The following is a 13,103-nucleotide window of genomic DNA, read 5'->3' as shown; positions in this document are numbered from 1 at the left end:
GTGTTACAGTAGTGAATATTTCTTTTGGACTTAATGATATGATATTTACGTGAGGTTATTTTAAGGTGTTACAGTCGTGATTAATTCTTTTGGACTTAATGACATGATATTTTAATGAGGTTATTTCAATGTGTTACAGAAGTGAATAATTGTTTTGGACTTAATGACATGATGTTTTAATGAGGTTATTTCAAGGTGTTACAGTAGTGAATAATTCTTTTGGACTTAATGATATGATATTTACATGAGGTTATTTCAGTGTATTACAGTTGTGAATAATTCTTTTGGACTTAATGACATGATGTTTTAAAGAGGTTATTTCAAGGTGTTACAGTAGTGAATAATTCTTTTGGACTTAATTATATGATGTTTTAAAGAGGTTATTTAAAGGTGTTACAGTAGTGAATAATTCTTTTGGACTTAATGACATGATATTTTAATGAGGTTATTTCAAGGTGTTACAGTAGTGAATAATTCTTTTGGACTTAATGACATGATGTTTTAATGAGATTATTTCAGGTGTTACAGTAGTGAATAATTCTTTTGGACTTAATGATATGATGTTTTAATGAGGTTATTTGAAGGTGTTACAGGAGTGAATAATTCTTTTGGACTTAATGACATGATATTTTAATGAAGTTATTTCAAGGTGTTACAGTAGTGAATAATTCTTTTGGACTTAATGACATGATATTTTAATGAGGTTATTTCAAGGTGTTACAGTAGTGAATAATTATTTTGGACTTAATGATATGACATTTTAATGAGGTTATTTTAAGGTGTTACAGTCGTGAATAATTCTTTTGGACTTAATGATATGATATTTTAATGAGATTATTTCAATGTGTTACAGAAGTGAATAATTCTTTTGGACTTAATGACATGATGTTTTAATGAGGTTATTTCAAGGTGTTACAGTAGTGAATAATTCTTTTGGACTTAATGATATGATATTTACATGAGGTTATTTCAGTGTGTTACAGTTGTGAATAATTCTTTTGGACTTAATGATATGATGTTTTAAAGAGGTTAGTTCAAGGTGTTACAGTAGTGAATAATTCTTTTGGACTTAATGATATGATGTTTTAAAGAGGTTATTTCAAGGTGTTACAGTAGTGAATAATTCTTTTGGACTTAATGACATGATATTTTAATGAGGTTATTTCAAGGTGTTACAGTCGTGAATAATTCTTTTGGACTTAATGACATGATGTTTTAATGAGATTATTTCAGTGTGTTACAGTCGTGAATAATTCTTTTGGACTTAATGATATGATGTTTTAATGAGGTTATTTCAAGGTGTTACAGGAGTGAATAATTCTTTTGGACTTAATGACATGATATTTTAATGAAGTTATTTCAAGGTGTTACAGTAGTGAATAATTCTTTTGGACTTAATGACATGATATTTTAATGAGGTTATTTCAAGGTGTTACAGTAGTGAATAATTATTTTGGACTTAATGATATGACATTTTAATGAGGTTATTTCAAGGTGTTACAGTAATTGATAACTTCTTTTTTTTTGCATGAAAAGTTAACACTAAAGTAAAATCACCCATTATTTAGCAAATCATTTCCATAAAAGAGCCACATGATTGTGAAAAAATTAATTCAGACTTAATCAATTTTTGAGAACATTATGCTTTAGTATTAGATGAAATTACCTGGAAATTAGTGTGCATACACATATATTGTGAAGTATTTCCTTAATGGCTGAGACTTTCACAGATTTACCTAATCTTTTTAGTAAAGTAACATGATCATTATATCACCTCTGTATAGTTTGAACTAACTAGAACAAACTAAACCATCGTAGCCTACATTTGGAATGTTTACATTTGTACATACAACCATGATGTAATATTAAAAATGCTTAAATTATAGTAAGTTTACAGAAACATTTCCAGGCATTTAGACCAATTACACCATACTGAACTATTATATAAATAACTCCACACCTTATGGATCTTACATAAACTGAACATTCCTTAGCTTTAAATTAAATACACTTTCAGGTGGGTATGGAAGACGGAAGGGGTACAACTGACACATCATTAATGTTTTTTAACCCTTATAAAGTAGAAACACCCAAGTAAATTGTAAAAAACTTAACAAAATTTACCAAATAGTACCTAGTAGTACTTAGTTGAAGTTTTAAATGACATATAATTTACATTATGAAAATTTCCAAAATTTTGTTGAGAGAAAGTGTTCAGAAAAACAATCAAAACACTTCCTCTCTTTATTAGTTTTTTATTGTTGATTAAATCGTTCCATTCGACATGTATGGATTTAATTTCATGAAATCGTTCCATTCGACATGTATGGATTTAATTTCATAAAATCGTTCCATTCGACATGTATGGATTTAATTTCATAAAATCGTTCCATTCGACATGTATGGATTTAATTTCATGAAATCTTTCCATTCGACATGTATGGATTTAATTTCATGAAATCTTTCCATTCGACATGTATGGATTTAATTTCATGAAATCTTTCCATTCCACATGTATAGATTTAATTTCAACTTGAATGGAAATAACTAATATATTTTTCTTGCAACTTTATTTTGATCATTGTAGCAAACATAAAATACACCATATAATGTGACAACAATTTATGAGTGACCAATATTATAACATGTTACATGTGGGTCAGACCAGGCTTGGTAATATGTTTTTAAATAAATATAATTTCTTTTCAATAAATAATGTTTCTTTACTTTTGTAAATGTGATAATCTTAACAATAACATTCAATAAATAATGATTTGAGTCTAATGTCAGCCATCAGAATATCCTGATGTACTCTCAACTTAACTAGGTTTACGTGATGTTTTGTCCTACTTTAATCTGAATCATTTTCAAAACTGAAATAAAGTTTAAAGAAACACTAAACAATTCCCAGCTTTGTAAGTTGTTCAAAACTTGTATAAACCCACTAAAGACCATTCTTCTTATTATATCACTTTAATGACATTATAAAGACACAAGGTAATAATCTGTATTTAAAACAGTGACATTACAATGACACAAGGTAATAATCTGTATTTAAAACAGTGACATTACAATGACACAAGGTAATAATCTGTATTTAAAACAGTGACATTACAATGACACAAGGTAATAATCTGTATTTAAAACAATGACTATAATGACACAAGGTAATAATCTGTATTTAAAACAGTGACATTACAATGACACAAGGTAATAATCTGTATTTAAAACAATGACATTATAATGACACAAGGTAATAATCTGTATTTAAAACAATGACATTATAATGACACAAGGTAATAATCTGTATTTAAAACAATGACATTATAATGACACAAGGTAATAATCTGTATTTAAAACAATGACATTATAATGACACAAGGTAATAATCTGTATTTAAAACAGTGCCTGTAGCCATTTTCAAAACTGAGTTTCATTAGCAGTTTCTCAAATGTAAAGCCAAAAAATATTGTGAATGAGATATTTTACAAATAAAATGTGAGAAATATAAGGAAAACCACAAGGGAAGTAAATCTTACTCTAAAAAAAAAAATATAAAACTCTACTTTAGGGAAAGGTAGTTTATAAGGACACTTCTCATCTGTGCAAAAATTGAAAAAATTTTTTTTACCTTTTTCATTGTTTTATTTAATCATACTAGAGTCTTAAAAAGTGACAAAATATAAATTTTAAAACACTAAATCTGGAATTATTATTTCTACACTCCACACATCTTAAACTACATATGATTAAGACACTTTTCTCGAGTTCCTAATGATTCTCAAATTCACCTTTTTGATATAATAAACAAGTTGAAATTTCCAACCTAAACTACTTAAAGTACTCACTTCCTCCAGAGCTTGAATCAACTGAACCATCTTCCGACCCGTAGCAGTAGTATCTTCATAAGTCAGTGATTCTACTTGTTTGGCCATTTCACTGAACCAGTGTTGAAGATTTTCTAAAAATTAGATATTTAAAGTTGCCACAAACTAATTTTCTAAGAAGAGCAATAAGTGTAACATAATGATAAAACTAGCACAAATCTTGAAATATTTACGATAATGCAAATGAGAGTAAATGAAATTCATCTAATCATCCAAATAAACTAAATCTTATGTATATTATGATTTTAATCGTAACTGGTACATTAAAATGTTCGTGTGAATAAAACAAGAGACTTCCAGTGAACTGACATTTATTCTCACCGTTCTTTTCAACTCTAGTAAGTGGTTTGGTGCCCGAGAAAACGTCAGCTAACTCACTCAGTCTTTCTGTTCCTTCTTTCTTACAATGACTCCATTTGTCCTGTTTGTCAGCTAGCAACTGTTTGAACATCTGAAAAACAATTTAGCAAAATAGAATTGTTTTATTTTGTGGTCCTATCCATAAATAATAGGAGACATTCATGGAAACCTGTTCTATAATACCAGTCAATACATACATAATATTTTTCCAACACCAAGGTATGGGGAGAAGCAACTGGTTAGCTAAAAATTGTAGGAAAAACATTACTCAATACACAGAAAAATAACAAACCATAAAATACTCAACACAAAAGAAAAAGGTTTTGTTTCTTCAAAATTAACACCAGAATTCCACTATCTCTCCGTTATTAATAAGTCATAGATCTCTAAAATACCAACTTGACAGGTGTAAAATGCTAATTATTTTACCCCAACAGATAATACATTGATAAAACTCTTTACGACATAACCTCGAGAGGGTATTTTTATATGTAGTTCATACAGTTCCTAATAACTTCACCTCGACAGGATGTGTAGTCCACACAATTGCTAATAACTTCACCTCAACAGGATATGTAGTCCATACAAGTCCCAATAACTTTACCATGATAGGATTTTTAGTTCATACAGTTTCTAATAACTTCACCTTCACAGGATCTATAGTCCACATAATTCCTAATAACTTAACTTTGATAGGAGATATAGTTCATACAAGTCCCAGTAACTTCACCTTTATAGGATATATATAGTCCCTAAATGTCCAAATAACTTTACCTTTTAGGATATGTATATATATATATATACACAGTCCATACAATTTTTAACAATTTCATCTGAACTAGTAACAAACTGTCCACAACTAAGATGATAATATAATCATGACAGACTACATGACAGACTGCTGTCATGATTATATTATTGGGTTGAGGAATAATTCGTGAGCGTTTTTCAAGTTAAAAAATATATTCATAAATGAAATGCTTTCATAAAATATTTCATGTCATTTGGTAGATAATTTTTTGCTCTAATAGATGGTGTGTTTGATTTTCATATGTCTTTAATTTTTGCTTTCATTTTCAGCTCATTAAATGGAATGTCAAGTGGACAAAATCGAGCATTTTCGACACCATCTGCTTTTCGCATTTAATTTCTTGCAATTTCGTTTAAAACAATGCATACTATATACCTAGGTATTACATGAAATAAAGTATCATAATAAATGTTTTGGGTGTAATGTGTTCATGCATTGAAGTATTGTATAGTCTTGCATGTAATGCTTGAATGAAATTATTTAAAAACGCTCACGAATTATTCCTCAACCTAATATTTTAATGAATAAACAGTCATACCAAATTATTCTTATTTATAATTTTAAAGAACCATTTGACTCCTAAGTACCTATACCAAACAAATTATCACTCTGTAACACTCAAGTGACCAATCATTCCTGACGATTTTAACAGTAGGTTCTACACTGTCCCCAATCCCATAGTAGTAAGTCTCAGATGATGTTAGGGTAAACACATGTAATGCTACTGAACATCTTATGATTCATATCAAAGTGATGAAATGCAGTTACAAATCACGTATAAGTTCACACAACAATTCTTTACTACTGTATACTAGAAATGGCCTTTCAGTACTCCTAGGGAGTTAGTGTGTTAAACCTTATCCTCATGACAATAACATGTTTTTACTTCAGTGAACATTCTGTAAACAGCTTTTGTATCAACAGAAAAATATCAGGCCTCAAAACTAGAATCAGCTGTCAATACAATGTTATGAGCATGTGTAGAAAATATAAGACATTCTGTTATAAAACTTTTCTTAGAGGCACACTTTATTCCTGAGTAAGGTGTGCAACATACATATCATTAAACTGTTCCTTAGAGGTACACTTTATTCCTGAGTAAGGTGTGCAACAGACATATCATTAAACTGTTCCTTAGAGGTACACTTTATTACTGAGTAAGGTGTGTAACGCATACACATCATTAAATTGTTCCTTAAAGGTACACTTTATTCCTGAGTAACATGTAAATTTATACACATTATTAAATTGTTCCTTAAAGGTACAGTTTATTCCTGAGTAACATGTGTAACATACACATTATTAAATTGTTCTTTAAAGGTACACTTTATTCCTGAGTAACATGTGTAATATACACATTATTAAATTGTTCCTTAAAGGTACACTTTATTCCTGAGTAACATGTATAATATACACATTATTAAATTGTTCCTTAAAGGTACACGTTATTTCTGAGTAACATGTGTAACATACACATTATACAACTTTTCCTTAGAGGTACACTTTGTTCCTGAGTAACATGTGTAACATACACATTATACAACTTTTCCTTAAAGGTACATTTTATTCCCGAGTAGCATGTGTAATGTACACATTATTAAATTGTTCTTTAGAGGTACACTTTATTCCTGAGTAATGTGTCTTATGATTGCATATGTTTGACTTAACTCTTAACAAAATGCCTACTTACTGTGGTCTTGGTTGTAGCAAAACTGAGAAAACCTCTCCAGAATTATCTTTTTGTCAGTTCATCTTGGAATAATCCAGATAAATCATGTTATGATTTGCAAAGCTAAGACTTGTGAACTTACCACGTAAAATGCCATGAACATGTTAAGATAATTTTGAAGAACATTTTGTTTTGATCCCAAATATGAGATCTCACCACATTTATATAAAAAAAAAAAGGATATTTTTGTCTTCTGAGGCATTTATGTCCATTATATATATGCAAAAACGGCTTGTTTGGGTTAAGAAAATATTTTACGTAGAAGAGAGAACAACGTTTCAACCTTCTTCGGTCATCGTCAGGTCATCTCAGTATATTTGAACTTACCTGTTACCATTATGTTTGAACTAGCACATCGTACACCACTATTAACAGTACATGCTCACACAATCGTTAAGAAACAAAGAAATTTAAACCAACGAATTATCAATAGAAGAAATGACATCTATTTTATTCAACAATGTAGAAAGGAACAACTAACCCCTAATTTTGTAAAGGTAAAACTTTCAAAAAATTTTAATAAATATACAAACATTATCCAAAATTTACAGAAAAAACTACTTAAAGCCATGTTGAACATGAAATACAAAGAACTACATGACTTACAAAAACAAAAAATGAACCTAGACCATCAACTGGCATGCTGCATTAAACCAGAGATTTACGGACTTATAGAACAAAACATAAACCAAATCAATACTAAGAATGACAGAGACAAAAAGATCTGCCACAAGAAAAAACTAAGATGCAAACAACAGAAAAGACTCCACGACAAACCGTTGACTAACCTCATAATTAACAGATCCGACCGACAATTAAACACAGACGAAATACATCTACTGAACAAAGGACTCAACTTCGCAATAGCACCTAGGTACATTCCAACCATAGAAATCAAAACATGTTTAGAAGATCTAGCCAGGAGACTTGTGATACTTTCTACAGAAAACAAAAACAAGGAAACAACCAAAATCAACCAACAGAAAGAAGACAACTTAGATAATTTTATTGACATCCAACAGCCAAACTTCCCAGGTAAAATTAAAAAATTTATATTTTTCAGAAACACCTAAAAACAACATCTTAAACGATTTTTTCAAAGAATTTTCTCACAAAACCATCAACATAATTTCACAAAACAGAAAACTAAAAAACAATCTTACAAAAAGAGACATTAATTCCATTAAAAACCTAAAACAAGACAAAAACATAAAAGTTCTAAAAGCAGATAAAGGTAACTCTATAGTCATAATGAACATGAATGAATACATCCAAAAAATGAATAACATCTTATCAGACACGAACAAATTTAAACCAATACACACAAATCCAACAAAGACACACGAGACGCAACTGAACAAATTACTACTACAAATGAAAAAAGCCAACACAATTTCACAAACACTTTATTCCTACCTACGTAAAACCAACTCACGCACACCACAAATATACGGCATCCCCAAACCTCATAAACCAGATTGTCCATTACGACCAATAATGTCCACATATGAATCGTTTAATTACAATCTTGGTAAATACATAGCATGGGCATTCTCCAAATATGTAACTTCAGCCAGCTCATTCATCAAAGACTCTTTTAATTTCAAGTCTAATCTAAATCAACTTAATCATACAGCATTAATGGCCAGTTTCGATGTTACATCCCTCTTTACAGAAGTTCCAACCACTGAAGCCTGCAAAATAGCCTTAGAACTCTATATCCAAGACCATAACCCATCTATAGACATTCCCAACAACCAATTAGCAACCCTCATAGAATTCACCACAATAAAGACAAACTTCATGCTCAACAACCACAACTATATACAAACAAATGGCCCAAGCATGGGCAACCCAGTATCACCAATTCTAGCCAATACTTTTATGACACAAGTTGAAACACAAACAATTAACACAACATTACATCCACCACTATACTGGTACAGATATGTAGATGACACGGTTGCGGGATTCAAATCTACAGAACACATACTTAATTTCTTCAATCACATTAACTCTATACATCCCAACATTAACTTCACATGTGAACAGGAAGAAAGCAATCAAATATCATTTCTTAACCTCAAAATTACAAGAACCGACACACAATTCAAAACAGAAATCCACCGAAAAATCACCCATACTGGACTATACATTCCTTGGGACTCAGCACATGAAACAAAAACTCAACATACTAAGAAACCAAATAAACACAGCCATAAAACTATGCTTACCAGACAAAATTAACGATGAATTAGATAAAATAAAACAATACTTCATCAACATCAATAAGTTTCCTCCACAAACCGTAGAAAACATTATACGCACACACCTAGACAGAAAGCAAAATCAACCAACAAAAGTAAGTATACCTCACGAATCAAAAAACCACAAAACCATATACTGCTGTATACCATATATTCCTGACATCAGCAAACAAATAACCAACATTTGGCAAAAATTAATAACAAAATATGATATTCCAGTTAATACCAATTTATTCAAAAACCAGGCACAAAACTGAGGTCTATACTGTGTAAAAACTACACTGACAAACACCACACCAACATTATTTATAAAATACAATGTGATAACTGCCACGACTTCTATATTGGAGAAACAAGTAGAAAAATGGAAACCAGATTCAAAGAACATAAAAGTCACCTTCACACGTTTTCGAACACTGCAAATCAAATAAACACAACATAACCATAAAAAACACTCAAATACTAAATTAAGAAACAAACATAAACAAAAACAAAATTAAAGAAGCCTTACTTATACAACAACTTAAACCCAAAATAAACCAATATAAAGGAAAGCCTTTATACCTATATTAATATAATAAAATAAATAAAATTATATATTCAAACATCTAACACCGCCCTCTACATTCCGACACTCTGTTACACAACCCCTTCCAAACATGTGGTCAGCTTCCGGTCAGTTACCTGTGAACCTGACGATGACCAAAGAAGGTCGAAACGTTATTCGCTCTTCTATGTAAAATATTTTCTCAACCAAAACGAGCCGTTTTTGCATATATATATATTTCTCTACAAGTGGGTTTTCTCGACATCACTGATTATTTAGGTCCATTGTTTCTCACAACCAACCACGACAAAAAAACTAAAAAGTATAGGGTAAAGAAATATAAAACATCAAAAGACAGAGGTGAGTTGTCACAAATTATTTATACAAAAATATTGAACACTTGTAAATCAATATTATATTCATATATAATTACCAGTGAATTTGTATCTGTTGGAATAAACAACACAGAGGTGAGTTGTCACAAACTATTTATACAAAAATATTGAACACTTGTAAATCAATATTATATTAATATATAGTTACCAGTGAATTTGTATCTGTTGGAATAAACAACACTTTATAACCTATTCAACTTTATGTGACATAACTGTCAAACTAAATCAAAGAAAAATATCATGTGGATTAGATACGAATCATTAGACCCATTACACTAATCATAACATACTTATGTCTACAGATAGCTTTTCAATAAGCATAATATGATGGCTACTTCAAATTAGTTTTATTAGCAACAATGGTTAAATTATGTTTGTGAAGGTAATAGTTATAGAAGAAACAATACAACAATGAATTATGGACCTCCTTATATTAGTTCAGTTTTGTAACATTTTTTATGAGAAGTAAATTTGAAGCATCATACATTGTGTTGTAAGTTCACAAGAGAAATACCACTGTGGACTACAAAGGGACAGCAAGACGTACTGTACAACAATCTGTATCAATAAAATCTCAAAACTGAGTATCTTTTTCTGACATGTTTTTTTAAATGTTAATGGTTATCAAAATGTAATTCATAATCCACAAATGTTATAAATGTTTTTACATAAAATGATGAGTTTACCCACACAGAAAACTTCACTACCATAGCTAGCATTTAAAATAATTCATGAAGAATGTTATAGAATCCTTCATATACGCCATCTGATGCTGGATGCTTTCCTGATAGTTTTTACTACACAAGAAGGGACTGGCTTTCTGTTTCCTTCTCCTAATTTACCACATATCTATATGCAGCCAAACATACAAATCTCAACTCATGATTTGCTCATAATTATTACTATCACTAATGCTGTTCTTGTTGTCATCATAAACAATTCTAAAAAAACAGGGGGGTACTGAATCGTTCAGGTAATGTAATACATCCATCACAGTCTAAACAGAGGGCACAGAATCGTTCAGGTAACGTAATACATCCATCACAGTCCAAACAGAGGGCACTGAATCGTTCAGGTAATGTAATACCTCCATCACAGTCCAAACAGAGGGCACTGAATTGTTCAGGTAACGTAATACCTCCATCACAGTCCAAACACAGGGCACTGAATCGTTCAGGTAATGTAATACCTCCATCACAGTACAAATTCAGTACCTGAATCATTCAGGTAATGTAATACACTCATCACAGTACAAACAAAGGGCACTGAATCATTCATGTAATGTAATACACCTGCCACAGTCCAAACAGAGGGTACTGAATCATTGATGTAATGTAATACACCCATCACAGTACAAACAATGGGTACTAAATCATTGATGTAATGTAATACACCCATCACAGTACAAACAGAGGGTACTGAATCATTGATGTAATGTAATACACCCATCACAGTCCAAACAGAGGGTACTGAATCATTCATGTAATGTAATACACCCATCACAGTACAAACAATGGGTACTAAATCATTGATGTAATGTAATACACCCATCACAGTACAAACAGAGGGTACTGAATCATTGATGTAATGTAATACGCCCATCACAGTCCAAACAGAGGGCACTGATCATTGATGTAATGTAACACACCCATCACAGTACAAACAGAGGGTACTGAATCATTGATGTAATGTAATACACCCATTACAGTACAAACAAAGGGTACTGAATCATTGATGTAATGTAACACACCCATCACAGTACAAACAGAGGGTACTGAATCATTGATGTAATGTAACACACCCATCACAGTACAAACAGAGGGTACTGAATCATTGATGTAATGTAATACACCCATTACAGTACAAACAGAGGGTACTGAATCATTGATGTAATGTAACACACCCATCACAGTACAAACAAAGGGTACTGAATCATTGATGTAATGTAACACACCCATCACAGTCCAAACAGAGGGTACTGAATCATTGATGTAATGTAATACACCCATCACAGTCCAAACAGAGGGTACTGAATCATTGATGTAATGTAATACACCCATTACAGTACAAACAGAGGGTACTGAATCATTGATGTAATGTAACACACCCATCACAGTACAAACAAAGGGTACTGAATCATTGATGTAATGTAACACACCCATCACAGAACAAACAAAGGGTACTGAATCATTGATGTAATGTAACACACCCATCACAGTACAAACAGAGGGTACTGAATCATTGATGTAATGTAATACACCCATCACAGTCCAAACAGAGGGCACTGATCATTGATGTAATGTAACACACCCATCACAGTACAAACAGAGGGTACTGAATCATTGATGTAATGTAACACACCCATCACAGAACAAACAAAGGGTACTGAATCATTGATGTAATGTAACACACCCATCACAGTACAAACAAAGGGTACTGAATCATTGATGTAATGTAACACACCCATCACAGTACAAACAGAGGGTACTGAATCATTGATGTAATGTAACACACCCATCACAGTACAAACAGAGGGTACTGAATCATTGATGTAATGTAATACACCCATCACAGTACAAACAGAGGGTACTAAATCATTGATGTAATGTAATACACCCATCACAGTACAAACAGAGGGTACTAAATCATTGATGTAATGTAACACACCCATCACAGTACAAACAGAGGGTACTGAATCATTGATGTAATGTAATACACCCATTACAGTACAAACAAAGGGTACTGAATCATTGATGTAATGTAACACACCCATCACAGTACAAACAGAGGGTACTGAATCATTGATGTAATGTAATACACCCATTACAGTACAAACAGAGGGTACTGAATCATTGATGTAATGTAATACACCCATTACAGTACAAACAGAGGGTACTGAATCATTGATGTAATTTAACACACCCATTACAGTACAAACAAAGGGTACTGAATCATTGATGTAATGTAACACACTCATCACAGTACAAACAAAGGGTACTGAATCATTGATGTAATGTAACACACCCATCACAGTACAAACAAAGGGTACTGAATCATTGATGTAATGTAACACACCCATCACAGTACAAACAAAGGGTACTGAATCA

General features: G+C 31.5%; 1 pseudogene across 1 annotated transcript in view; it reads right to left on the bottom strand.

Moving 5' to 3' along the window:
• LOC143242283 (WASH complex subunit 5-like) overlaps nucleotides 1–13,103 on the bottom strand; it is a 72,003-nt pseudogene that overhangs the window by 35,344 nt on the left and 23,556 nt on the right. The window contains exons 12-13 of the transcript XR_013022577.1: nucleotides 4,209–4,338; nucleotides 3,827–3,961 (exon numbers count right to left, since the gene is read on the bottom strand). The product of XR_013022577.1 is annotated as a WASH complex subunit 5-like (transcript). The remainder of the gene's footprint in view (nucleotides 1–3,826; nucleotides 3,962–4,208; nucleotides 4,339–13,103) is intronic.

Source organism: Tachypleus tridentatus, unplaced genomic scaffold (genome assembly GCF_004210375.1).
Source record: "Tachypleus tridentatus isolate NWPU-2018 unplaced genomic scaffold, ASM421037v1 Hic_cluster_2, whole genome shotgun sequence".
NCBI classification, from domain to species: Eukaryota; Metazoa; Arthropoda; class Merostomata; order Xiphosura; family Limulidae; genus Tachypleus; species Tachypleus tridentatus.
The sequence above is the reverse complement of the archived record's forward strand: the minus strand, read 5'-3'. Positions and strand labels throughout refer to the sequence as shown.